Genomic DNA, 26,087 nt, shown 5'->3' with positions numbered 1-26,087 from the left:
CCAGATGATTACCCGTATGCTATATGAATGTGTTTCTATACTATACCCAGAAATAGAAGGTCTTTGGGACCATTTTACTCCGTGTATTGAGATTACTCTATGCTAGTAGACCATAATAATTCTGCTGTGTGTATTATTGAGATTACTCTACGCCATTAGACCAGAATAGAATATGGATACATGGTGGTGTTGAGTTTTATCTATCTGTTTGATGTTTGAAAGAAGAATATTTTATATGATTTAGAATGTGTTTTAGAGCATGTTGAGAAGTTGGCATAACTAGGTTGCAGGGGACGCAGGGGAATGTCGGGACGATTAGGGCCAAATTCGGATTCTGAATCCTAGTTCGAATCCTGGAACTGAAAAGATAACGATCTTTTCAGTTTGCCTAGAAAGAAAATTGTTGTTACAAGTTGATCTTGAGAAAGTTTATTGAGTTTTTAGTTGCTCATGTTTTATGAGTTTTAAATGAAAATGTTGTTACTTCAGTTTATGAAGTTTATTTTTTAAGAACTGAATTTCAATTGTTTATGAAAAAAAGTTGACGATATTAACCTACCACTCACTGAGCTTCCCAGCTCACTGTTTATGTTTTGTTTTTCCCCTCCCAGGCTGTACCTGAGTATCTGAGTTTCTGAGTTTCAAGGAGAATTCAGTTCAGCTTCTGCCACCCAGAGTAATTGAGGTTTTGCATACCACTTTGTACGTACATGTAGTTGTTGTAATTACCCTTTTGATAGAAGAGAATGTTTAGAATAGATGTAAGAATGATTGTTCTGTTGAGATTATTATTTTTATTATGCATTCATTGAGAATTTGTTTGTCAAAGTTCAAGTCAAAGATAAGAAGAAGTTGACCATTGACTTCGTAGTTAGTTGGGGTCCGTGGTCGGCGCGACTCGTTATAGGACTAGTAGGTGTTTGGGACGGGTCATGTCAATTTGTAAGAAAAAGTAATGAAAACAATGAGGGTCACAAGATATAAAGCAAGATTAGTTGCACAAAGTTTTTCACAAAGACCTGATATTGATTATGAGGATTCATATTCTCCGGTGGTGGATGCGATTACACTGAGATATTTCATTGGTCTGACTGTATTTGAAAGTTTTGACATGCATCTTATGGATGTAGTAACAACATATTTATATGGATCTCTTGATAATGATATTTATATGAAAATCCATGAAGGATTTAAGGTACCTGAAATGTACAATCAAAGTACTCGATAACTGTATTCAATAAAGTTACAGAGATCATTATATGGATTAAAACAATCAGGATGAATGTGGAGCGGCCGACTTTCTTCCCGAGAGGAGAAAAATGGAGTCGCCACCAGTCTTTATTTATAGGGTGTGACTGGCCACCCAAATACATCGATAAGTTGGTTTGCACGAAAAAGATATGGGTTCGGGGGTCTTTTGTGTATGACGAAGGTATTAGCACCCCACAATACTCGTTCAATGAACGATAATTTATTTTTCATATTATTTTCAACAAAATGGCCTTTAAATAAAAGAATTTTATTTTTATTTTTAAATGTCTCACGTTTATTGATCATTATTCATAAGGTAAATAATGACCAATAATTATGAGTGACCTAAACCCATTAAAAATTTTTTGTTTATTTGAATTTAATTCGGCCTCCCAAAATAAATTCATCACCTTGAGAGTATTAGGGAATCAACCTTTCGAATTCCTCAATTTCTGTCTCGGCCCTTTCCGCCACAAGTACCTCCATATTACGCTGAGTAGGGTTGTGCCGAAAGCACAACCGCATCTCCACCATGTTGCACAGCCGGAACAATATGAACTTTTTAGGAAAAATATTAATGACAGATATTTGAATTGTTATTTTTTAGAAATATCGTAAATGTTTGTAAAAGTCTTGAAAGTTTTAGGAGGAAATTCCTTTATGAAAAATATTTTATCAACTAAACGTTTTTTTTGCACAACAAAATTTTCCTTATAAAAGAAGATTTACAAGAACGAAAAACATATTTTTTATTTTTAAAGAAAAGATATTTATTTGCTTAAAATGATAAAGCTTTTAAAAAAAATGTGGACAAACAATTGTTTCTTTCTAAAACATGGGGTAAATTACCATATTGATTAAAATTACACATTTTCTTTAGGAAATATATTAAAAGAATCAAATCTTGATGTCCTGAGATATTGATCTTTACCCTTAAGAATCCAAGAACAATGACCTCCCGAACATTTCAAGGTTCCATCGTTGGGAAGTTCCCTTTTGCAAATTTTTTGTTGAAGATATTTAGTAAAACTAGAAATAATATTTATTGTACAATATTATATACATTTGCCAAATATCATACATATAATCAAAATAAACATGTTAAAAATATAATCAATAAAATCACATGTTACAAATAGTTCAAGCAACCATGATATGAAATTAGCAATAGAGATAAAAGATGAACAAGGCGAAATAGAATAAGGAAAGAAACATATCCAAACATATCCTAAAAATAATGTCGAAAGAATTAAACTTGCGCTTGGAACATAGGTAGGCAAAACAAGATATGATGAAATATATCAATCTACTTTATTCGATAACAACATGGAAAACTTGCTATCTTGAGAATAAAGCTCTAATTTTTGCCTTCTTATTCGAATGTGTTGCAAGTCAAATGATGAAGAAGAAAGTTGTGGTGAAAATAGTGACAGAGCAAACTTTGAGAGAAAATGAATAAGTAGACAAAAAATGAATAAAACAAAAGTAGTAACTAAAGGGAATGGAAGAAGATAAAAGAAGTTATGATGAGTCGAAGAGAAAAAAGAAGAAGAAAAAAAAAGTAGAAAGCGAATGAGATACCATGTGACAGATTGTGAGGAACGAGTAGAAAGTGATGAGAGAGAATTTGTGGAAGAACGATAAAGTAATTAACCAAGAGAGAAAAAAAAACAAAAAGGAAACAAACCTTAAGAGAGAGCAAAGATGACACTAGTAGAAATTTGGTTTATCGTGACGGTTTTTTAACGTCACAAAAATATTTTGTGACGTTTACAACGCCGTCATGTATGCGCCCATCACGAAAGGTATACAAGACGTTTAAGAAACGTCACAAAATTTAGCACACGTGACGGTTAATTGTCATCATGTAATACGTGGATTTCCACAACGTTCATAAAACGTCATGAAAAATGATTTCGTGACGGTGATGGAAGGTCACGGAAAGACCGTGAACAGGGGAGGATAGGACATGTGACATCCTTCAGTGATGGTGTATAAACGTCAGGAAAAGTATATTTAGCGATGGTCGATATGCGTCCTCAAAAAATAGTTCGATGACGGTTAAAAAACGTCACTAATTATTCCATTTTGTGACGATCAAAAAAGGGTCATAGAAAATGTATTCAATTTGATTGCAGCTATTACGTAATAAAAATATCACATACTCCTACATTTGTCGATCGAACACGCAAATATAGTAGTTTGGATAACAAAGTTGAACTATATTAATTACAAAAGTCAGGAAGATAATATATTAATTTAGAATATACTAGCTAGAGTATTCTCAAACACAAATCAGAAAATTATGGAATTAAACATGTTCCTTACACACCAACCCCGACAATGACGCTCATCCATCGATTAGTTGAATTCCTAATTGTCGACGTCTTCGGGGTTCTGACAGACCTAATAAAAAAATCATACCCAAGTTAGATAAATGAATAACGAAAGATAAATAAGGTTAAGAAAGTCACTTACTAAAATATCCGTCTATGTATTGAAAATGGTAAAGGATCGTGATATTTGCAAATAAGATTCTTAAATACACATCTTCTACATCCTTTAGTAATATCGCATAATATTTAAAAATTTAAAGAAGTATCACAATGATTGAAAACGTACATTAATCTTATACAACACTACAAATTATCAACATTCATAGTCTTCCTTATCAACTTACTGGATAATTTGATAAAACAACCAACATAACAACGAAACAGAAGAAGCGGGATTAAGATGAACAACATGCATAAGGTTTGTAAACGTACAATCATCCCGTAACGAAAGTATCAATATTAAGTATTCATAAACATCTTGTAAACTTACATAATAATATGATATGATAGCCAACAAAATGACCAAACAAAGTTCCAAACATAAGAAGAGGCTACAATAACAAAATAACTTCTTCTATATCCTTCAGCAGTATAACACAAAATGTACTTAACAATATAACACGAACTAGCTAGTATAGCAGAGGGATTGTAAATGTACATTCCTCGTCTATAATCAATATTCAGTATTCCCTGTCAACTTACTCAGTAATATGATAAAGGTGCTAAATTAGCTATAGTCACAGCATATAACAAGTTCGATTCAGAAGGATTTAATATTCAAATGCTATAGTATGAATGATGACGAAAAGCAAGTTCGCTTACCTTTGTTATGATGGAACTTTGATGGAAACGGGCACAACATGCTTCAGCTCACTTGGACGCAGTTCGACAAACATTTCAAACCCTTAGAACTTCTCGTTCCAGTGCGAAGATTGCTCCTGTCATATAAACCAATAATATGCAACTTAGGAAAAGGAGCTTTCTCCAAAAAAATTGCCGTAAACAATAACATTCAAACAAAATTTTAAATAATGCAGTACTACATATGCCTTGCGCTACGATGCCAACCAAGAATATAAATACTTCAAAGTAGTGTGTCTGATGGAGTAGTCCTACCAAAAAATATCAAATTGCAGATTACTCAAACGGTTATAATTACTACACCTTCAAATGAATAAACAGGAATATAGTTAACAACTTACACCAAAATTTTTCCCTTAGTCGGCCGTGAGGTAAAATGACCATCAAAGTGTAAGGTAACCAGCAGTCCAAAAAACATGCTAAAGAAAAAGTCTTTTACCAATGCATCAACCATGAACTCGAACAATGTGCAAGCAAAAAAGAATATTCTATGCAACATGAGTTCATGGTCGACCCAAAAAGGTAATTTCGCATATCTTAACTAAAACTTAAGTAGGACCCAACAAACTCGGCCCACTCCATTCTCAACACGTTTATGTCTTCTTTCGTGTACTCTTTTGGTTCAAGTTTCATCTGTATACATAGAATCAGTAATTAATTAAGTTCGAGACATTCGCATATATACATATGTTTTGACATTCATGCAGACTAAATTATTACTTACTACATCTGGGATTGAAGTGCTCTGTTGGTTTACTATGGCCTGCATGAATCGCATAACGTAATACCCCACATTCTGTTGATCCAGGTTGTCTTGGGCACTATGCATACAACAAGGCATTTTGCAGCTAGTAATCTGATAATAAATAGAACAGCAACTATAAACCATTTAATGAGTGAACATCATCTCGTACCTTTACACACTTCCATTGCACCTTCACTTTGTCGCATTTATTGAAAGCCCTACAAAGTAATGGACAATAAGTTTATAAATCGACTGAACTTAAGTTCATAATCACTACTTTACTTCTACACACCGGTTGACGACATCCATTATATCATTGTCCAAACGATTTCTCAAAGGGTTTATTGAATAAACCATATTCTTGGAGTAATCAATGACTATCAATATCCAATGAGATCTATGCATTCCAAATAAATGAGAAAATCAGTTAAATTAGCATACATACCATAATACCTTTAGAAATGAAAAGGACTTACCCACTGTTGTAAGGAGCAAGAAGCAATTGACCCGACTCCATTTGCATAAGTCGTTTTGTCAAATTCTCCAAACGTGCTTCTTTTGAAAGATTGGATGTCGATATTGATCCAGCGTCAAGAAATTTGTACATATGAGATGCATCTTGCTTCACCAACTTCTTGTATAAGTATCTAGAAAATAAATAAAAGTCAAACATTAGCCATATGACGATGTTATTGTATCAGTGATTTCATTAGAAGTCATGTCACTTACAGTCTGTCCATACCTTACAGATTCGTTTACATCTGAACACGTCATCAGTCACTGGCAATTTTACATCATATTTACACATCATCATCTCATGAAGCATGCATCGTAGAGTAATTGGGGTCGTTCCATCATGTTCGAACGGGTACAGCTGAAGCACCTCCTCTCTGGTTGCAACCTTCTACTTAGTTGAAGGAATTGAAGTTAGTCTTACAATACAAAAAGGGACATAGTACTTAAATTATTTTCCACTATGTTACCCCTTTTTCATTGATGGCAATGAGGTGTCCCGGCCATAATATGTGCGAACCAGCTTTTGAGCTAGTAGGTTTGATCCTCTGTTAGATGGAATAGGCAAAGGGCAATCATTCTGGAACACCACATCTATTGATACCTTCACATTGCCTCCTTCCAAGTTGCATTCGAATATTGTTCCTAATGCCATGACGTTGTCGCTTGACCCCAACGACAATTGACAAGAATCTCCCTCCTAGTATTCATGTCATCCACAGCAATAAGTCAATAATGTTACTTCCATAATAGTTTTAGTACTAAAATTGGTGTACAACCTTAAGGAGCGCATTTTTCTGAACATTACTAGTTGCCTACAAAAAAACGATTAAGTCGCCCAAATTAGCCATGTGTCGAAAGGATAAGAACAAATAAGCTAAATAACAATCTTACCTCTTCGTGCCTTTCCTCGACTTCAATAATGTCATCTTCTTCTCTTCCTTCCGCAGCCTACCCTCCTATTTCCTCTTCCTTTATCTTAACTTCCTTCTCTCCTGTTTCTATTTCCTTTATATTCTCTGTTTTTTCTCCTTCCTTACTGTCTTCCTCTCCTGTTTCTCCTTCCTTCATCTTCTCTTCTTTTTCTCGTTTCATTCTCTCTTACAACTTACTATCACTTGGTATCGAAGCATTTTGTTTATATTTCGCCAATTCCTCTTCCAACTCCTTAATCCTTCTGGCATACCTATCTTCGAGATTCGAACAAACCTTCTCCTATTCCAACTTAGAGGTCGACCATTTCGTTGGTTTATGATTGTACTAAGTCTTCGTTATATACCTACCCACACCTGTAAGTCCTCCAGGACGGTCTCGGGTACCCAAAGCAAGTGATAGTGCATCTTCTCCTGTAGAGTTGTTGCTATCATCCTCACCTTGTGTAACTTTTATCTCCTTCTACATTTGTAGAATGAGATTCAAATAAGTAAAAGATGAATCTGTTTAGCAAAATACTCATACTCACCTTGTTTAACTTTTATCTCCTCATACATTTGTATCGAGATACGTACCAAGCGTTCGACTACCACTCTAGCACATTCTTCCCTGATATTTCCATCCTTGTCCATACGTACTTTCTTCCATAACGTGCCTTGATCCCTCGGGTCTTCCTCACATTGGGAATTTTTCTGTATACAAAGTTAGGCAAACTTAGCGAATACAGCCTAAAAGATCATCAAGACATATGATATCCGATTTACTAGGTGTATCTTACCAGTTCTTCTGAGAGATTCACGTACCCCTTTCGTGACAACCTGTGGTTGTATACATGCATTCCCCGCAATTCTCTATTCCGTACACTTAAAGCCTTTATAATAGTGCATAAATTCGTATCAGTATTAGATGCATTTGTCTATATACATTGAACCAAAAGTACTAGTATGTATCATCACCATAATTAGTACCTGGAATTCTGTACTAAGTCTAGACTGGACAAATCGGTCCCAGTGTTGTTGTGGAATATGGGATTCGTCCTTCGGAACCACCTTCAACTTCGTCGGATCATCACAATAAGGGTTTATGTAGGTGGAAGTCAACCTCAACTTATATTGACGAAATAAATTACCGATACAGTTCAAGATATCTTTCTTCGCCCTCCGATCAACAATGAATCCACCCTATTTTGTCAATAATAATTAAATAGATAAGATCACTGTCTCACTGAAATAACGATATTGTGCTTTAAACTTAAGTGTACCTGAACCAACTCATATATATTATCTTTGGTCTCTGTCGGAACCAGCTTTCAATTGTCATATATTATTGGGACATGGTGGCGAACGCACGTCCCAATCTAGTTGCTCAACTTGTGCCCATTCTTACCTATTGGTTGCTCTTCTTCATTGTATTGAATTACTTTCTTTTTTCTGTCACTACTCGCACGTGTGATATCGTGCATCCGAGTACGTCCACGGGTATTTTGTTTGCTGGACTCTCCTTTTACATCCTCACTAGCAGACTGCTTACTATCTTCAATTGACTTGGCCTCTTCCTCCATCTGTTTCAAATTGTTTGACAATATATACTTAAACAAGATTAGGTCAAGCATTAAATATGTATAACAAAGCAGAATCATTAAATCGCATCGCCTTAAGCATTAAATCTGGAAAATAGTAATGAAACTACTTGGGAATCACTTAACTCATGAAAATATCATATATAAAGATTAGTACAAGCATTTCAAATTACAAACGAAGTCATAGTACATATCCAAGCATAGTATGGTTCATATTAAATAGTACGAGTGATAGAAACATCATTGGTGTTACAATCTCCTCCTCTATGTTGTCAGTCAAAAATGTCTCCATCACAGGAGGGTGTCCGAATCGACGTTGGAGGACAATGTAGCAAATTATCCCCAAGCTCATCATTCAAACCTGCACAATGTACATCCCTTTGCGAAGGTCTAATAACGATAGACCATTTTACATATGCTGGATCTTCTACGTAGAAAATCTGTCTACCTTGTGAAGCTAGAATAAATGAGTCAGATGTATGGCCAATACGGCTCAAGTCAACCAAAGTGAATCCAAGATCATCTGTCCGGACACCATTTCGACTATCCACCCAATTACATCTGAATAATAGAATTTTGAATTTGTTGTAGCCATTTTCCCATATTTCTTGAATGACTCCAAAGAACGTCATGTCTGCAACAGGAGGGTTCTTGTCCTTCACACTAGACACTTGCATGGTTGTAGCAACCAAACTAATTCCACTATTTTGAACAGTTCGAGTAGAGTCATAAGATTTAGTGTTGTAGCAACATCCATTGACCTTATAACCCTCATAAGTCAGAACATCTAGATTGGGGTCATGTGCTATCTATCTTAAAGTCTCCGAAATGTTTTTATCATTACGCAATTTGCCCATAACCTATTGTACAAACATGTAAAACTTGTTAAATTACAATTTCGTTCCGTATGAATGTATTTGGAAAAACAATTAAAATAATTTGATTACCTCCTCATGGATCCAAGAACCAAATGATCGATTGTATTCATCCTACAACCACTTTTCATTCGTCGCTCTACTTGGATATTTCAATTTTAGAGACTCCATATGATGACTACATGTTAATCATCAATCAGCGCAAAGAAGTATATACTAATGTAATAAATGATATAAACCATTTACAAAGAAGGATTACCTTATATATGGTTGTACAACATCAGTGTTCTCCAACACGTAAAAATGAGCTTGTTTGAGATGTTGTACAGTAGGCCTCACGTAACATACAGCTGATAGAGGTCTATCAATAAGTGATTCTTCTCTCTCTTAAAGGGAGCCTAGCCCAACTGGTGCTAGTCTAGATAAGAACTCGGTACAGAATTCCACAGCTTCCTCAACTATGTACGCTTGTGCAATACTACCTTTAGGTTGAGTTCTATTATGGACGTAGCCTTTCAACACTTTCATATATCGTTCGAATGGATACATCCATCGTAGGTATATAGGCCCACACAGTTTAATTTCTCTAACAATATGAATAATAAGATGCACCATTACTATGAAGAAAAACGGTGGGAAGTACTTCTCTAGTTGACATAAGGTTACGACAACATCATCTTGCAGTTGATCTAGTTCGGACACATTCAACTCCTTCGAGCATACTCTATTAAAGAAGAAACAAAATCTTGTTATGGCATAGCACACATCCTTAGGGAGCACTGAACGCAGAACAACTGGAAGAAGTTGTTGCATGAGAACGTGACAGTCATGCGACTTAAGGCCCTTAAGTTTGACATCATCTACTGATACAAGAGTACTGATGTTTAAAGAATACCCTTCTGGTACCTTGATTTTAGATAAAGTCGTATAGAAACATTGTTTCTTCTCCTTAGACAATGTGTAACGTGCTGGAGGTAAGTACGTTCTTTTTCCTCGGAATTGGGGTGCCAGTTCTGGTCTAATATTCATGTCAATAAGATCAAGCCTAGCATTTATTATATCCTTATTTTTTCTTGATATATCAAGTAATGTTCCGACAATGTTCATGCACACATTCTTCTCGATATGCATTACATCTAGACAATGTCTAACGTGCAATTTTTTCCAATAGAGGAGATAAAAAAATATAGATCTTCTCTTCCAATACTTGTTTGGGAAGCCAATCTCATTCAATATTCCAAAAATATCCTCCCCTGATAATGGTGTTGGAGCAACTCTAAACTCTTTCTTACCATCGAATGTCTTTTTTTGTTTTCTGTACGGATGATGTCTTGGCAAAAATCTTATGTGGCCCATATATGCATTCTTTTTCCCGTGTGCCAATCTAATTGAAGTGGTGTTCTCCCCACATATCGGACAAGCTTTATAACCCTTAACACTACAGCCGCACAAATTACCATATGCAGGAAAATCATTGAGGGTCCACATTAAAACAGCCTTTAGTATAAAATTTTCTTGTCTATATGCATCAAAACATTCCACTCCATATTCCCACATGAGTTTTAGGTCATCAACCAGAGGGGCTAAATATGTATTAATATCATAGCCGGGTTGATTCGGGCCTGAGATCAACATGGTAAGCATTAGAAATTTCCTCCTCATGCATAGCCATGGTGGAAGGTTATATATGGTTGTTATTACAAGCCAACAACTGTATGTACTACTTCTTTCATCATATGGATTCACCCCATCAGTTGATAAACCTAAGCAAAGATTCCTTGGTTTCGAACCAAAATTTGGCCAAATATGATCAATCAACCTCCATGACGGAGAGTCTGTCGGATGTCGCACAATTCCATCCATTTTCCTATCTATCGCATGCCAAACTAGATTCTTTGCATTACCTGAGTTTCTGAACAATCTTATAAACCTTGGAATAATTGGAAAGTATCACACTTACTTAGCAGAAACTCCTTCATTCTCTTTCATTGAATTCTTATGTATTATCCATCTTGACGAATTACACTTATGACATTTAGTCATATCTGCGTACTCCTTTCTATACAAGCAACAATAGTTTGGGCATGCATCAATTTTTTCGTAACTCAACCCAAGGGCACACAACGTTTTCTTTGCTTCGTACATAGAATTCGACATTTCGTTAGGGTCTGACAATATATCACTTATTATGGACAGAAGTTCAGAAAAACTGGAGTTACTCCACCTAAATCTCACATTCAAATTGTATAATCTCACAAGAGCTGATACTTTTGTAAACTTTCCACATCCGTGGTACAACGACTTCTTAGCATTATGAAACATAGTTCAAATGATTTTGGTACATCAGAGAATTCATCCTGAACAGATTGAACCAAGTCACCCACCTTAAAAAAGTCGAGATCATCTTCATCACTCTCGAGTGCATCATTATTGGATGACTGGTCGGCCGTGATATTTCCTAAGTCTTCACCGTGCGAAAACCATACCCTATAACTTTGGTCAATACCATTTGAATATAAATGATATTTAACGGTTGCTATGTCCTTGCATATAAGATTCCCACACTTCAAACAAGGACATCGTATGGAATTAGCACCATTAGCATGACTCAACCGAAATTCAATGAATGTTTCAACTCCCACTTTGTACTATTTGGACAATCTATTTTTCTTCATCCATGACTTATCCATTTCACTACTAAAATGTTGACGACCGAATATCAATAAGACGTTCATAGCATAGAAAACACAACTTGTGAATATTAAATTCCAAACGTTTATTACCAAAGCCACATCATTAATAAAGAAAAGAAGTCAAACAATGTCAAGATTTAGCATACTTTAAACTCAAAGAAAGAAATCCAGTATCCATGTTCCAAACAAGCTTTATTGTCTGAACATCAAGCTTTCATGGGATCATTCCAAACATTAAACCAGAACAACGCCAGCATGCTTTAAACAAAAATGAATCGCAACATTGAACGATTAAGGTTTCTAGAATAAGCAGATCCCAACTGAAACCCACTAACAAACTTAGCATAGCCAACAAGGTTATACACATCATGCTTACGAACTCATGATACACTTTCCATACAACAACAGTGCAACAGTGTTCATTCTCAAATCCACACTTAGCATAGCCAACAAGTTTCTACATCGCAAAACAATTTTACCACATCTCCCAATACGACAAAATACTTTCATCTATGTACGAACATAAACTAAATGTCAAACCCTATATGTTTAATTAAGGAAAGATAGAAAGGGGTTGTATCGGAAGATTGACGAACAACAGTGGTGGTTAGTGGCGCTTCGGTGGTCAGTGGCACCGTTCGTGGGTCTTACTCGAAGCCGGCGCACCAAAGAGATGCAGGGAGTCGCGCCACTACTCGACGTCGGCTGCTGCTAACGCCGTCATTCTTGGACGTCGTGTTGCCGTGGATCGACGGAATGAGAGTGAGGAGATGTTGCTGCCGAACCAAACACATCGCCGTGGGTATTGCTGTCGTTGCAGCTACAGTCTAAGGTCGCCTGATGAGTATGCCGTCGGAGAAGAAGAAGACGAGGGTTGGGGGAGGGGCCGCTGAAGCAAAAGGAGAAGGGAGGAAGTAGAAGAAAGGATAAAGCGGGATTTAGTGGGTTTTGAGAATTGTTTACAAAGGGGAAAGCATGTAATTCTTTAGATATTATTACAAAATAAATTTTAAATTCCAAAAAATGAATTTAAAAGATGTTTTAGTTAATTTAAAATTTTTCCTCTATTTTTTCTTTATATTTTAAAATTTACATACTCCAAACAAAATTTCATTTTTTTTCAAGATTTGTAATACATAAGCATCCATTAAACCTTTTTGGATGGAAGGAAAAAAAACTAAGAAAATTTTGGGTATTAAAATATATAGATAAAATTAAAGAGTAAAAAAAAATTGCAATTACTTGGCCCTCAATAGTTATATAATATAATAAGTGCAAAGTTTCGAATAAATTTTAGTCTTTTAGACTTTTATGTTTTCTTAACTTAAATTCCAATAAATTAGCTTAAAATGTCTATAAGTTAATTTCTTTATTTTTTGTCTCCAGTTTTGTAATTTACAAATTTCGACAAACATTTGTATTTTATCTTTCTTAAGATTTGCAATATCAAATTGCAATCCATTGTATTGAAAATGTAAGTATTATTTAAATTTTTTTGGATTGATGAAAAAAAATTCATGGAAAACTGACTTCATCAAGAAAAGCAACTTTTAGTGACGTTTTACCGGACGTCACGAATAAGCCTGGAATCTTCTTATCGTATCGTGACGATTCTAAAACGTCATGAAAAATAATATTCCGTGACATTTTCTACGCGTAATGAAAAAGTCGCCAATCCGAAAAACTCCGTATTTTCCCGTAAAAAATGCGCCTCAAGTATTTCGTAACGTTTTTTAAACGTCACGTAAAATAAGTTTTGGGCAACTTATTGTGAAGGAAAAAATTCATCACGAAAAAACGATAATTCGGACCACTCTGTCTTTTCCCGCCAAAAACTCTCCTCAAATTTTATGTGACAGATAAAAAGCGTCACGAAAGGCCGAAAATCTGGAACTCCCCGCTTTTTCCCTCCAAAAAAGTGTTTTCTACCTTTCGTAACGTATTTAAACAATGTTGAATAGTATTTTACTGTTCAGTACCATCACAAAATCCCAAATTTCTAGTAGTGTGAGATTAGTAGCCTTTTTTTGTGATGTGTTTCTCCATCCTCTTGACCTAAACCGCTACTACCTATTTATAGTGTTTTCAAAACCCTAATTTACAAATGGAAAAAATATATTCATTACATAATCAATCAAATCTTATGATTATATTACAAATTTTGATTTGTACCCAAATTATGCTAAATCAAATTTAAAACTTTTCCATATGAGAGATTTTATTTTATTTTTATTGAAAGGTTTTATTTTGAGAAAATCTGGAAATTCACATTTAATTCAAAAAATCTTTTTGATTTTATTACTTTTTTTATTTAAAAAGATTTGATTTTTAAAAGGAAATCAATATTGAAATCAAATAATTTTTGTTTTTATATTTTTTTTATAAAACACACAAAAGGGAAAATATTGACCATAAATAAAAAAAAATTTACAAGAAAACTACTACAAATAAAGTAAAAAAATATTAATGAAATGGAATACCAGACAAATTTAGGGGTCACATGGTACAATCGTCTGAGTGGATATTTTTTGAAAGAAGGATATCAAAAAATAATCAAATTTGTCCTTGTGTTTTTATAAAGAAATCGCAATCGAGATTTGCCATTATAACTATATATGCTCATGACTTGAATATAATTGGAAGTTCTGAAGAAGTTTCAAAGGTAATAGAATATCTTAAGAAAAAATTTGAGATGAAAGATTTCGGAAAAAAAAAAAATTTGCCTTGACCTACAAATTGAGGATTTAGCAAATGTGATATTTATCCATCAGTCAACTTATACAGGAAAAGTTTTAAGAAAGTTTTATATGGACAAAGCACATCCATTAAACATTCCAATGGAAGTTCGTTCACTCGATGTGAAGAAAGATAGATTTCGACATCGAGAAAATAATGAAAAGCTTTTTGGTCTTGAAATACCATATCTCACTGTGCAATTGGTGCGTTTATATATCTTGCTAATAATACAAGGCCAGATATAACATTTTCTGTAAATTTATTAGCAAGATTTAGTTCTTCTCCAACAAAAAGACATTGAAATGAAATTAAGTATATACTTCGTTATCTCCGAGGAACAATTGATATGGGTTTGTTTTATTCTAACAAATCAAATTTTAATCTAGCTCGTTATGCAGATGCTAGATATTTATGTGACCCACACAAAATTAGATCTTAAACATGTTATTTATTCACATAAGGAGGAACTGCTATATCATGACAATCGGTAAAACAGACCATAACAACCACCTCTTCAAATCATGCTGAAATTCTTGCAATTCATGAGGCTAGTCAAGAATGTTCATGGCTAAAATCAATGATTAATTTAGAATATTCGTGGAATGTGTGACTTTTCTTCCAAAAATCTTCTAACAACACAGCATGTATAACTCAAATCAAAGGAGGATATATTAAACTCATGATTTGGAAGAAAATGACGACATCACCGTACAACAAATTTGTTCAAGAGATAACCAAGCAAACTTATTTACAAAGGCTTTACCTACTGCAACATTTGAAAATTGGTGCACGACATTAGAATGTGGCGACTCAGAGATCTTAAGTGATATTTCTATGAGGGGGAGAAAATATATTCTAATCATTTTTTTGTTTATTAAAATTATATGAAATATGTACTCTTTTTCCTTCGTTAGGATTTTTTCCTAGTAAGATTTTAACGAGACATATATCATATAAAAAAATGGGTATCTAAGAGGGAGTATTATAAATATTACATAAAATATTAGATATGCCCATCTTATTTTCCTTGTTCACCGAGGAGTATATTCTTAGTCATTAAGTTCATGCCACCTATAAAAATCCATAGGAGGCTATCAATCCCTAAGGGTGAAAAAGAACAAAAACTCTACCACTCTTTTCTTTTACCTCTACTTTATAATTTACTTTATAATTTTCTTATATTATTGTTTTAAGTATCTTGTTTTGTCCTCAATTTCACAACAAATTATGGATTAAAAACAAAATTACATGGTCTTTTTTGTTATGTTAAGTTTATTTTTAATAATATTTTAGGGACGGCTTTAATGGTAGAACACTACTGAAGTATTGATATTTAGTCCATGAACTTTATCATAACCCATCAACTTCAATTTTTTGATTCAGTGACAATTCAATATAATATTAAAAGATACTAAAACAATATTTTCTCAAAATAAACTTAGATATGTGTTTTTGAGATGTGATAAATTAAATTGTTAGTTAAACGTATGATTTACGTAAAATTGCATCTAAAAGAAGCAATAGATTCATACTCGAGTTTCAAAGACATTAATTGCTTACGTGCATTCTAATAAATTGGTGTAGTTCCTCGTTATCTTAGTAGTCAACGTTTCTCTCTTCATAAACTAGATCGTGTTGTTTAAGTTAAAACTTGAAAGTGAGATATCGTTTCCTCGATATAAAGATCCAAATAATTGAATTCTTTTAGTTATGCTTTTCCATAAATTACGTATCCCAATTTCTCATCTTAAACTTTTATGAGACAATGTCTTGGATGAACTATTTTGAAAATTTATTTTTACAAATGTCCAATGTTTACAAATTTTACAGTCTTAGATTTCTGGATTTAAAACTTTTTTCAAATGCCAATTTTGCACTTATTTATGACATTTATATTTATTATAATTAGTCTTTTATTTAAATGCAAAAGATTAATGTTACAAATTTGATTTTGTAAACATTAAATTATTGTGAGACATATATAAATTATTCTCATAATCCCCTAATTTACTCCTTAATATATTCTACTAAAGAATGAAATTTATTAAAAAATATTCGATTATTCTCATAATCCCCAAATTTACTCCTCAATATATTCTACTAAATAATGAAACCTATTACAAAATATTTTTTCATTTCATTTCAATTTTTGGCTCAGCTCAATTTCAATACTATAGCCATTATAACATACACTTATATGGAGATATATATATATTTATATGAAGATATAAACTATATCCGGCTACCTTTTCATTTATATAGAAATATAAACTATATCCGGCTATAAATTTAAGCAACATACACTTAATAAGGGTGATATAAACTATAACTATTATAACATACACTTATATGGAGATATTGTTGGAAATTTTAAACAAATCCTAATTCATGATTATTTTAAAATAAAAGCCATAAAATTCCAGAACAATGAAGGCCAAGGATCTAAGCATAGAAGAAAACCAAAATCTATAAAGAGATTAGAATTACCGAAACCATTAGATAGATTGACCACGACCTACAAGAAATTGTGGTTTGTGGTCTTCCTCAACTATGCAACCCAGACCAAATATAGGCAATACTCTCTGTTTGATGGGGAAAGGAGACTCAAGAAGCATAGTGTATTGGGGACCATAATCATATATTTATGGGTTAATCCTAGAATTAATGGATTGGTTTCTACTCAGCAAGTCATACCACTAAAGAAGTCACAAGCCCAAAATCAAGATCGTTCATATGCCCATTAAATATCCAACTATAATTTCTATTTAATTTGTTACCCACATATAATTATTAAATTAATTCCAACATATTTAGCTTCACCTCAAATCATTGTAATAGCTGTATCTTATCTCCAATTCTCCACTTTCCAATTGAGTTAAACTTTTGTTTACCATTTCTTTTGGTTAGTGAGTAGTCCAGAAAATTTCATTCAGCTTCTCCTGTGCCACGAATTGTTGACATTTTTATTGGCTTCTTCGAAAAGTTTTTCTACAGGCACAGCCACCCATTATTCAATTTTATACATTTGTCTTTTCTCCTATTAACTACTGAAAGTGATTGCTCTTTCAATATCTTTATTACTTGAAATTTTGGCATACATTAGTCATCACATTTTAATTTTGTGATTTTTAGAAGTAAAGGTCTCCCTCCACCAACAGCCCTTTCATCCAGCTTTTTAGGGAGGGATCCTTGACAACCAGCTGCCTTCTTATTTCTCAAGGTCTTTTTCGGTCTTTTTCTTGTATATTAAGCTAATGGTGAGCTTGGTTTGGTGTTTTTTTTTTTCTTGTAGTGGTACATTACATTTGTGGAACAGATAAAGCATGATTTTGATGTTCTGATAGTTTTTATCTTATGGGTGTTATGTTGTTTTTTAGGTGCAAATTTCAATGAAAGTAAGAAAGGGGAGAAACTTATAGTTCTGGTGGATTTCACTCTCTAATGTTGGCACTGGGTTTCGATGCTTATTGAATATAATTCTTGCTTATTGTCAAAATTTGGTGAACTATTTGGTTGACTAATTATTCATACTGTAGTGCTTCTTATCTTAAGGAGGTTTCCGGTGAAGGATGGAGAGTTGATGTACACAAGTTGTATGGATATATTGATCTTTTCACACTTGTTGCACATTGGTGGTTAGGTAAGTGAGAATAATGATTCTCTGCCTCTAAATCATCAAATGGAATATTTATATGTATCCTTCTAATATTGTTTTAGTGGCAAGCAAAACTTTTATATTAACTCATACTCCTATATATGTTTTTCTAAATTTTATATACTTATATGTGAGTGATGGTGTGGTTACAAAGTTTAGAGTTTGCTCGTAATTGATTTACTTGCTCTTTTACCTCATGAATGAAGCTAACTTTTTGAATATAACTATTCTTTTTCTCTTTCCATTCACTACAACCCTATAGGCATTGGTTAGCTCTGTACTGTCAACCTAATTATCTCTATGGTCAATAGTGGTTTGTGAGAATTTTGTTACTTTAAGCATGTTTTTATTCACGTACATAGAACTACGCATGATAATGTTGATTTCATATTTCATTATTGTTTCTTAAAAAATTAGCAAATTTGATTAACTTGAGAACAACAAATTGGCATCGAAATATTTCATTACGTTTGACATTATCAAACTTTTTCAGTTGGTTTTCCCTTTTTTTCTCTTTTAAACGAGTGTCATAGATAATATTCAACTGTACTAGTGATCATGAAAATGATTTTATAGAATGCAAAAGGTACAATTTAGTTAGACTTGTAGTTCTAGTTTGTTTTGCTAAATTTATAAATACCCAATTTTATCTTGATGTCAAAAGGTTCAATGCTAATGTGAACAAAATTTCTTTGTACCGGTAGTTATTATGTTTTTACTTGGAGATAGGTTAATACTTCTTGGTCTCATTAAAAACTACGAATCATTTTATCCATTCTAATAGGTATAGTAGTTTAAGTTGGAACTTTGCTATCTTGAATGTATAATTTTCATTCTAGGCTCTCTGTGTTAATTTTGACACTAAAGTGGAGATAACCTTATTTCCTCATCATGGGGAGATAAGTTAGAAAGAAAACCTATATCGTTGACATTTTCTATTTAGTTTAATTTAATCTAGAAATAAAATCTACATCGTTGATATCTTCTCTTGTTTTTCAAATGATTTCAGCCTTTAATTTAGTACCATTGCCTATTTTTTCATGTAGTTGAGGATTGACAGAGATCCATGTGTTGTTTGCAAAGAATCAGAGGCTGCGGACTTGGTTCAAATGAATGAGTCCAATTCTTATCAGTGTTATAAAAGGTTCCACAAAAGAAAAGGTGAAGCATTATTTTGTTACATTGTATTTATTATAGTAAAGTTACTTGTGACATCTTCTTTGTTTTTTAGTTTGCTCTATCTGACTTGTATTCATTCTCTCAAATACATTCTTTGCACACTACCAAACCTTGAATTTGTTTTTCATATCTTCAAGTAGATTAGCCACTTAGACTATTTTGGCAAGTTCAACAATGTCCGACTTCTAACATCAATGTTTGTTTCATTAGTGATATTTCTACCAGGTTGTTCGAGTTGTTATTTAGACCTTGAAGAACTTACTCTACAATGGGGCATTTGGAGCTCAAATGGTGGGTCTCAAACTACCACAAATTGTGTTATGCATTTAGACGTATCATAAGTTGTGTTATGCTTTTTTTTTTACAAGAAGCAAAAGCATATATAAAAGATCTTCATTATAAACTTATTCACTTATCCTAAAGGAATTTTGTTATTTTGTAATGTTTGAAACAAAAGCTTCAATCTATATATGATGAAGGTAAATAGATTGTGTACGTATTGGTGTGGTATAAATTGAGTAAGGATTTGATTCCCTTGATACACTAAATTTCCACTTTATTTGAAGTTCAATGAAATATTATTTTCTTTTACTTTTTAGATTTACAATTTTACTGCTTGTTGGGTTATTTTTAACTACATAGCCACCGTGTGTAGTTGGGTTTTACAAGATTCACAACTTTTTTTTTTACAAGATTCACAACTTTTTTTTTTTATTCTGTCACTTTATTGTGTTTACTTACTACGAATTTTGAGTTATTTTCTTAGATCCAGCAAATAAGTGTCGGAGAGAAGTTAAGATGGAAGCATTGAGTTTTTAAAATACAAGAAATTCTTGGTTGGATTCGTACCTCAACGTATATGTGGTACTGCATTATTTAAAATTTTATTTCGATGTTATTGTTTATGTCAAATTTTTTGAAAAAGCCCACTTTTCTAACTTGCTCATTATTGGTTTAGATGACAGGATCAAGCTTCGCACTGAAACGAGAAGTTGTAAGGGTTTTTTATTTTGTCGGACCGCATCTAGGTGATATTAAGCATGTTGTGGCCATTTCCATCAAAGTTCTATTATAACAAAGGTAAACTCACTTGATTTTCGTCATCATTCATACACTAGTAGAAATTCAATTTTTTGTGACGTTTTTTAAACGTCACAAAAATCTTTCGTGACTTTTTTTATGTCGTTACCTATACGCCCATCACGAAAGGTATACGTGACGTTTAAAAAACATCACGAAAATTAGCACATGTGACGGTATACGTCATGCAAAATATAGACTCGACGACGTTTTTTAAACATCATGAAAAATGATTTTGTGGCGTTTTAAGATTGTCACGATTAAGACTTTTCGTGACGTTTAAAAAATGTCACTGTAAATGAGTAACCGTGACGTCATTTGATTTTGTGACGGTTATACAACGTCACGGAAAGACCTTATGTAGTGAGAAAAGGTCATGTGACATCCTTTCTTGACGTTTTTTAAACGTCACCAAAAAAAGATTTCCTGACGTTTAAAAATCGTCACAAAATACTTTTGTGACGATTTAAAAACGTTACGAATTATTTTATTTTGTGACGATAATAAAAAAATCACAGAAAATGTATTTGATTTTGCTTGCAAATGTCACGTAATATTTAAATATCATATAATTAAATTATCGATCGAAATCGCAAATACATTAATTTAGATAACAAAGTTGAAATATAGTAGGAACAAAGTATTCTCCTCGGACTTGCTAGTACATTATATTAAACATGTTCAAATGTCTACAAACACAAATTATAGAATTAAACAAGTCTCACACACCCTAATTGTCGACTTTTTTGGGTTAGTGAAAGACCTAATGAAAAAATAATACCCAAGTTAGATAAATGAATAACTAAAGATAGATAAGGGAAGAAAGCCACTTCTAAAAGAACGAGATATAGTTCATCAAGATGCGGTCTAGCAATATAGAGAATGATGATCACAATAGTTAATAGTTCAACGAGAAATAGTTTAGCTATAGTTACAACATATAATAAGACCAATTCAGATTGATTTAAGATTTCAATGCCACAATATGAATGATGATCACACAATAGTTAATAGCTTACCTTTGTTTTATTAAATTAAGATGGAAATGGCCAAACAAGCTTAAGTTCATCAAGATGTGATCTAGCAACATTGAGAAACTTGGCAACTTCTCGTTCCTAATGCCAATCTTGAAATCTTTATTACCGGTCTCTGTCATATAATGCAATGATGGGCAAGTTACAAAGAGCCATGTTCTTAATAGACTGCAGTTAGTTGAAAATTAGTAAACGAACATCGTAAAGCTTTTTTATTCATTCCAACATAAATGTGAACAACTTCATACATATGATGAGATGAGTGATATAAAAACAAACTTCAAACATATGACTAGTGTACAACTCCACCGTTATTTCTAGTCATCTGCAACTAAACAGAAAGACAAAGTTACCAACTTTTCCACAAATAGAACTTCATAATTGAAAATTCTGCACTGACCAAAATGTTGATTGCATTTTTTACCACCAGTATGAGATCAAGTACAATCAAATATAAGCATGAAAAAATATATAGATTAATGAACTTTGGTCGTACTAATTAATAAGAAGTTGTTATTTTGTAATGATACAAATTTCTACCTAAGCAAAAGAGAAAATTCCTAAAGTCAAGAAAGCAAAAATAACAACAAGAAAAGACCTGGTCACTTAACCTTCTTTGGAACTTATGACTTTCCAGTGGTGACCATTATACAAAATACAAAAAACCAAGGTAAAAGGAAAAGACTCTAAGATGGAAGAATTGGAACTCGATATAATGCATACTCCACAACTACAAAAACTCAATTATAATTAACTTTAATGAAAAATATTACACATAAATATAAGTTTTGATTCGAGATTTTTAACAAATAAGGTCTTGAGAAAAATCTAGCTAAAGCCCAACATTTTACACTTATACACAAGAAAAGTAGTTCAAATCGTTAGCTATTTGGAGATCAAATGATCAAATATCACAACCATAAACAAGCAAATAGTTCCAACAATTAGCAAGCATAACAAAAAAGTTCTAAACATTAAAGAAGTTAGTTATAAGGAGCCATTTGTTTAGCCATTGCCACTGTGCTTCATTGATCATCTTTGATTGAATCACTTGAATATCATCATTTTGCTAATTTGTCTTGCCAAAAAGAAAACATTTAGACAAAACAATAACTATTTATTTTCATTCAAAATGTAATGCATATATACTTGACCAGAAAAATATAATGTTTTACAGTGATTGTAGTCATAACAGAGCATAATTAAACAATTATAAACAACTAGAATCAATCAAAGTTATCCAGAACATCCAACATTCATAGAGAAACATTTAGCAACAATATCCAACGAGCATTAAGAGATAAAACACATAGATTAAAACATGTCTTCATACTAAGCACACAACAAACATCCCTATAAGTAAGAGCTACTTACAACTCGCCTAAACGCTCATAACTTCTTGAGTCGGATTGAAACCTAGGCAACAAGGTAAAATCAGCATGTTACAACTCAGTTTTGACTACTAAAGTTGAATCTAAAAGGGTGTTCAAAGGGTCGTCACCCACTAAACCTTGCTGAAACAATGGCGAAAGTGTTGGGACTTGTAGATTTGATGAAAACAAGGTGTGGGTATCACAGATCGGGCTTTGTTTTGGCATGAGTAAGCGTAAATTGAGAATAAGTCAATTTACTCTACCAAGATCATGTAGGACACTTGTCCATAAAGAAATGTTTAAAATTTAATAAACCATACCAATAATAGTAACCAATTGGGCTAAACTAACAAACTCTCCATTTAAGCATTCTTGTAAACTATAACAAATTCCAGATTGGATGTAACAAAATCAGGAAAAAAAATACAACTCCGTGTGAATCACTTTTCAGTAATCTATATAGAAATTTATCAAGAAAGAAGCATAATAATTGGAAAGTAATTTCTAATGTGGGTTAAGTTAAAAAAGCATATAATATCATAATCAGATCAAAATAATGGCCATATAACAATTATCACATTTGCTTTCCCTCCTAGTCTAGTTTCAGAAGCAAGGATCTGGCCATCCACAATCTTCTTCAAGTCGCTACGTAACCTTCTCTTGAAGTCTTTGAACATTGTTGAACATCCAAATAGTAATGTATTCAGAAGTATAAGAAACAAATCTATTCAATAAGAGAAATAGGCTTTTGTAAAGAATAAGAATGACTACAAAATGACTACCACAATGAAAAACAGTCATTGTATATGTCTAAGTAATTGAATTGAAGTTAATCTCAATAAGAAGTCATGTATAACAAAAAAACCAAAAGGAAAATAAATTGGACATAAAGTAAATGTGATAATTGAAAGATGACAATCTATTTGAGAAATAAAAATCATCTAGAAAGGAGACCAAATTCACCTTACAACTTCTCTTGCACAGCCAAATGAAGAACAAAAAGGAAGATTTGTTCTCGAGATGACAATGGATGATACACATTCCATGATATGCAATTAGCATTTGAATCATTCCAAACATCTTGGAAGAAATGACTTGGGGTCAGCATTAATATTATTCAAGAAGGTGGAGTCAGAGAGGTAAATATGTACAACTGTACAGTTTGTCCATTTAAGGCCTTTCCCTTTTAATTACTCATTGAGGGACCGCCTTCTAACAACTTTTGTAATGGCTAAATTAGGGCAAATTTAACAGCAAGGACTTCATAGAATCCTAATACAAAGTTTAATAATATATTTAAAATTTTTTAAGTTCAAGATCTAAATTGGTACAATTGAAGACTAAATTTATGATTCATAATAATAATAGTGATAGTGAAATTTGCTTACAGCACCACTTCTTCGAAGATCAAGTGCCTTTTTGGAATATAATTTCCATAGCATCCGGCATCAAAGGCACTGCATATAATTTCAAATACAAATTGTAAGCTGCAAACTTTAAACTATCTTTAAGTCCTACCCTTCCACTTCAATGGTCAAAAACATCGTTTAAACTCATAAAACACATAAAGACTTTTGATTGATTAGAAAGTTCATCACTATCAAACTAACCTAGATTAGGGCATTAAAAGGGCAATGTACAAAGCTAGAAGCCCCCAAATACCTCACCTGACAAACCCACAAACTTGAATTTAGAACGAAAGAACACAAGATAACAGAGAGGGTCAGGCCAATTGAACCCGAAGTTGAAAGAAAGCTATAAATTCGAGAAAAAGAAAGAAGTGGGTTATGCACCTAATCGAACTCACCAGCAAATGTTCAGCGTTTGCCAAAGGAAAAACGTGAAGGACGAAGTACAGAAGAATCATTGCTCAAACAATCGCTCAGTAAAACGGCTGCCGAAGTTCACCACGCGAATGAATGCTCTTGGGTTCGTTGTTGCTCGTTGTCGCACGCTACCAAGAGAGAGGAGATGCAGGGTAGAGGAGAAGAGAAACTACGACCCAAAAGAGAGAGGGAGAAGACAAGGGTTTGACTGTTTGGAGTGGGTGGGAAATTCATTTGGGGAAGTTTTGGGAGGGAAGGAAATAACTTGGATCTGGTATTTTTTATTTTTTATTTTTTGGATTTTTTTAGATTGAAATATTTACTTTATATCAAAAATGATAGAAATATTAATAGAATTTTTTATTTTTTTTATCACAAAAAGTAAAAAATTCGGAACACTCCGTCTTTTCCCGCAAAAAACGCGCCTCAATCTTTTGTGACGTTTTTTAGACGTTACAAAAAACCAACTTTTTGACGACCATTTCGTGACGGTTAGAAAAACGTTATGAAATGTCAAAAATTCGGAACACTCCGTCATTTCCCGCAAAAAACGCGTCTCAACCTTTCGTGACATTTTTTAAACGTCATGAAAAATCAACTTTTTGACGACCATTTCGTGACGGTTAAAAAATGTCACGAAAGGTAAAAAATCCAGAAATCTCCGTTTTTTCCCTCCAAAAATGCGTTTTTTTACCTTTCGTGACATTTTTTAATAATCTTCAGCAGTATTTACTATTCATGGACGTCAAAATTCTAGTAGTGATACTATAGCATTTGAATCTTAAATCTTTTTTAATCGGCCTTGTTATATGATGTAACTATAGCTAATTTAGCACCTTTATCCGATTATTGAGTAAGTTCACAAGGAAGACTGAATATTGATTAAAGATACTGTCGTTAGACGAGGAATGTACGTTTACAATCAGTCTGATATACTAGCTAGTTTGTGCTATATTGTTTAAGTATGTTTTGTGATGTGCTGCTGAAGGATATAGAAGAAGTGTTGGGTTCTTTTGTTATTGTAACCTTTTTTGTTCTGTTTCGAACTTTGTTTGGTCATTTTGTTGGTTATTGTATCATATTATTGTGTAAGTACATAAAAGTTTTATGAATACTTATTAATGATACTTTCGTTACGGGATGATTGTACGTTTACAAACCTTATGATTGTTCTGATATTTTGTGCTATGTAATTAAAGGATGTAGAAAAAGTGTAGGCATGTCGTTTATTTTAATCGCACTTCCTCTGTTGAGATCTTTGTTTGGTCGTTATGTTGGTTGTTTTATCAGATTATTGAGTAAGTTGATAAGGAAGACTATGAATGTTGATTATTTGTAGTGTTGTAGAAGATTAATGTACGTTTTCAATCATTGTGGTACTTGTTTAAATTTTTAAATATTATTCGATATTACTAAGG

At 33.0% G+C, this 26,087-nt stretch overlaps 2 long non-coding RNA genes and 1 pseudogene across 7 annotated transcripts; 1 reads left to right on the top strand and 2 right to left on the bottom strand.

The window, feature by feature from the left end:
- Nucleotides 1-8,490: 8,490 nt before the first annotated feature.
- On the bottom strand, nt 8,491-11,783 carry LOC111019025 (uncharacterized; annotated as a pseudogene).
- A 5,816-nt stretch (nt 11,784-17,599) lies between these two features.
- Nucleotides 17,600-20,450, top strand: LOC111019046 (uncharacterized). Of its 3 annotated transcripts, XR_015788537.1 has the most exons (7): nt 17,629-17,779; nt 17,900-17,965; nt 18,059-18,162; nt 19,224-19,338; nt 19,567-19,647; nt 20,123-20,220; nt 20,315-20,450. It is a non-coding gene; the product is annotated as an uncharacterized LOC111019046 (long non-coding RNA). The 3 variants fall into 3 exon arrangements; XR_015788536.1 differs by having other exon boundaries at nt 17,600-17,742; nt 17,900-18,162; XR_002602492.2 differs by having other exon boundaries at nt 17,900-18,162.
- A 537-nt stretch (nt 20,451-20,987) lies between these two features.
- LOC111019004 (uncharacterized) lies at nt 20,988-24,946 on the bottom strand. 4 transcript variants are annotated; one of them, XR_015788535.1, is made up of 6 exons: nt 24,651-24,946; nt 24,454-24,510; nt 24,232-24,300; nt 22,845-22,886; nt 21,456-21,585; nt 20,988-21,199 (listed from the first exon to the last, which is right to left on the bottom strand). It is a non-coding gene; the product is annotated as an uncharacterized LOC111019004 (long non-coding RNA). The 4 variants fall into 4 exon arrangements; XR_015788534.1 differs by lacking the exon at nt 22,845-22,886 and having other exon boundaries at nt 24,651-24,944; XR_002602475.2 differs by lacking the exon at nt 24,454-24,510 and having other exon boundaries at nt 24,651-24,942.
- Nucleotides 24,947-26,087: the final 1,141 nt, after the last annotated feature.

This window comes from Momordica charantia (genome assembly GCF_013281855.1).
Source record: "Momordica charantia cultivar OHB3-1 chromosome 10 unlocalized genomic scaffold, Mcharantia_2.0 BLBB01000010.1, whole genome shotgun sequence".
Taxonomy (NCBI): Eukaryota; Viridiplantae; Streptophyta; class Magnoliopsida; order Cucurbitales; family Cucurbitaceae; genus Momordica; species Momordica charantia.
The sequence above is the reverse complement of the archived record's forward strand: the minus strand, read 5'-3'. Positions and strand labels throughout refer to the sequence as shown.